We start from the raw sequence: 3375 nt of genomic DNA, 5'->3' as shown, positions 1-3375 counted from the left end.
ATGGTGTCTGTTCACAGCAGTAAAATCCTAACTAAGACAAGTATTAAGGACAAATGTCTCTGGATTGGAGTATACATTTTCACACTATCACTTGGAACTCTGTGGCTGTGATATTTGATCTTGATGTTCTGGAGTTTGTTCACAAAAATACAAAATAAGCAAGAGGAAGTGAACAGCCCTGTTGGGAGAGGAGCCTTGTGCAGCGAATGCCTATGAAAGGCCTTGCTTTGTGTTCAGGGGTGACTATCCCTCTCCAACCTGGAATCACTGGTCCACAGTGAGACTGTCAGAGGCCTTGAGGAATGTGCAGGGTCCTGACAGAGGGCAGCTTCTGGGTAGTTCTTGANGCTCACTGAAGCTTCCTTGGGTGATAGTAAATATGTGCTTTCCTTAATTCACATGGCTGTGAGCCACCATGTGGTTGTTGGGAAGCAAACTCAGTACCTCTGGGAAGAGCAAACAGTGCTCTTAAAAATTGAGCCAGCTCTGCAGACCTGTGTTGTTGTTGTTTTTGTTTTTGTTTTCTTTTTCTTTTTGGAAGGCATATCTTCAAATAGAACTTCTGGCTGAGATTACATGGGGAAGTGGTTTTGTTTTTCTCCACACACTCAAAAAACTTGTGTAAGAATTCCCATGTGGGTGAATTTAAATGGACTTAGTTACACAACATCAGCCTGCAGAATTTCCTCAAGCAAAATTGTAAAGCAAAACAGAGCCACCTATGGCCTCCTGAAAATAAGCTTGAGCTGGGCAGAGCCAACTGGAGTGCCAGCACTCTGTCCAGGGGATGGAAGGTTTAAGGGCAGCTTTGATGATATGGTCAGTTTAAGGTTGACCTCACCTGTATAGTGAGACCTTCTTGAAAAACAAAAAAGACACTGTTTTGTGACCCCCTAGTTAGAGAATTTCCTTAACTTTTTAATATTAATGGGAATGTGAGAGTCAACCTTGAAAGGTGCCTCTGCTCAACGCAGCCCTATGCTCACACCAGTTGTGTGCTCACACCAGCCCTGTGCTCACACCAGCCCTGTGCTCACACCAGCCCTGTGCTCACACCAGCCCTGTGCCTGTGGATGTGTGTTCTCATGCTAGTCCATGTCTACCATGTAGTTAGGTGGGATGGCACTGGGCTATTGCAGGCTAGACCATCCTCTAGCAGAACCTGTCAGCACAAATCATGGTCTAGGTCAGGGGTGGTGGGCTAGACAAGACTGAGAACTCACCCTTCTACAGTTTCATTTTTGGATAAAATCAGATTTTATATTGGGCAGCAAGACTGTGAGGCCACATCAGCTGTGGTAGCTGGATTTTGTTTCTTTTTTTCATTTTTATGTTTGTTTTTGAGTTGTCCAGGATGATCAGAGACATCCTTGTTCATTTTTACCCTAATCTTTGTGGTTTCTCGAATGGTTTGGAGAATTCAGCTTTGAATCCATGTGGTCTTGGGCCTTGCCTTGTTGGAGGTATTTGTAAAAAGTTAATTCCTTTTCTTGTCAATGGTTTAAACTGCTTCAATCATTTTGACTCAACGTTGGCAGGTCTTGGGTGTGAACGCCCAGGTAACTCTTACTTGGTTAGCCTGCCATTATAAAGAAGATTTCTCACAGGTTTCTGCTGTCAGGAGGAACCTTACTAATGCCAGGATTGATTACATATTCTGTTCTGTCTGTGCCCATGGGAACCAATCACGACAGAATCAGTGGGACTGCTCTGCATAGTTACCCACAACAAGACTGGACCAGAAGCCACCACCACCAGCACTTCCTGTACCTGTGTACAAGATTTCATGATACAAACTGCCCCTGGGACAGACCCCAACATCAGAGAGACACAAACCATTTGGAATAAGACTTCCATTTTGAGTAGTGCTCTTGTAAAGATTAGGTTCCCAAGACCTTCCTGGGAACTGACACCTACTTGGCAGAAAGAGACATGTGTGTGTGTAACTGACATCCTAGTTGGCAAGTTAAGACATGAATGTTAGACAAGTCCTGTTCAGTTAGATAAGTGAGGACAAGAATGTTATTAGAGAAGGTAAGTCCCCTGCCTCCTTTGAATACTCCCACCAATGGGAGCAGGACAAGTATCCAACAAAGACATATTCCTATGGAAATCCCCTACCCCTAAATCCTTATTGGTGGAATAACTTGTCACAGATGTTTGTGGATTTGGGACTTAAAACTTTTATAGAATCTTAACTCAGGATCATGGCTCAGATTCTGCATCTGGACCATGGCCATGGCTCAATAAACTCTCCCTGTCTCATTGAGATCAGCGTCCATGTGGTTTGTGAATCAACTCCCGAACCCTAATAATGGGTCTTGGAGCTGGGCGTGGTGGCACATGCCTTTAATCCCAGCACTCGGGAGGCAGAGGCAGGCAGATTTCTGAGTTCGAGGCCAGCCTGGTCTACCAAGTGAGTTCCAGGACAGCCAGGGCTATACAGAGAAACCCTGACTCAAAAAGAAAAATAAATAAAAATAATGGGTCTTGGAATTTACCTATTTCACCAGGATTTTCTCGTGTTTGTAGTAGGACTTGTTATAGCATTTCATAATAAGTCTCTGTATTTAATTGGAATCTATAAGAGCTCCTCTTCTTTCATCTATAATCTTTAAAAAGTTGTTTGAGATTAACTTATTTATGTGTGGGTGTTTTGCCTACATGCATGTCTGTGCATCATGTGCCTGCCATGCCCAACTGCTGTGAGCCATCATGTGGTGCAGGGGACAGAACCCAGGTCCTCTGGAAGGCACTCAGTGCTCTTGTCTCCTGAGCTCTCTCCAGCCCCTCACCTCTAATCTTACTGTGTCATCTCTCCTTCTTGGCTAGTTGGCTTGAGTTTTCTCAATTGTTTATTTTCTTCATGAACCAAACCTTTTATTGATCCTATCTATTGTTCATTTAGTCTTCATTAATTACTGCTGAAGCAAGTTTTTATTTATTGCTATTGCTGCTTTGGGTTTATATTGTCCTTGTCTTTGTAGAGTCCTGTGGCACACCAATAGGTTATTCACTTGACATCTGTCTAATTTTAAAGTAAAGAATTATAACTATATGTATTTCTTTTAAACCGCCCATAGCTGTATTTCAAAGGTTTTTTTCTTTACAAGTTGTGATTTCATTTTCACTTGATTCTGTAAATTTAAAAATTCCCTCCCTCTTTCTTCCTTCTCTTCATCCTCTTCCTCTTCTCCTTCCTTCCTTTCTTTCTCTTCCTCTTTCTTCCTTACTGTCTTTATTGATGAGTTTGTACTGCCCATATGGACAGGAATATGGCACCATACACTGGAGCATGATCAACCTATCAGGGTCAACTCTCTAAAGAACCCTGACTCCTCTTTCTTAGCAGCTCTCACCTGTCAGCAGCTCCTT

At 42.9% G+C, this 3375-nt stretch overlaps 1 protein-coding gene across 1 annotated transcript in view; it reads right to left on the bottom strand.

The window, feature by feature from the left end:
* Nucleotides 1–3375, bottom strand: part of Dop1b (DOP1 leucine zipper like protein B) — a 283094-nt gene that overhangs the window by 212043 nt on the left and 67676 nt on the right. The window lies entirely within an intron of this gene.

This window comes from Mus caroli, chromosome 16, assembly GCF_900094665.2.
Source record: "Mus caroli chromosome 16, CAROLI_EIJ_v1.1, whole genome shotgun sequence".
NCBI classification, from domain to species: Eukaryota; Metazoa; Chordata; class Mammalia; order Rodentia; family Muridae; genus Mus; species Mus caroli.
The sequence above is the reverse complement of the archived record's forward strand: the minus strand, read 5'-3'. Positions and strand labels throughout refer to the sequence as shown.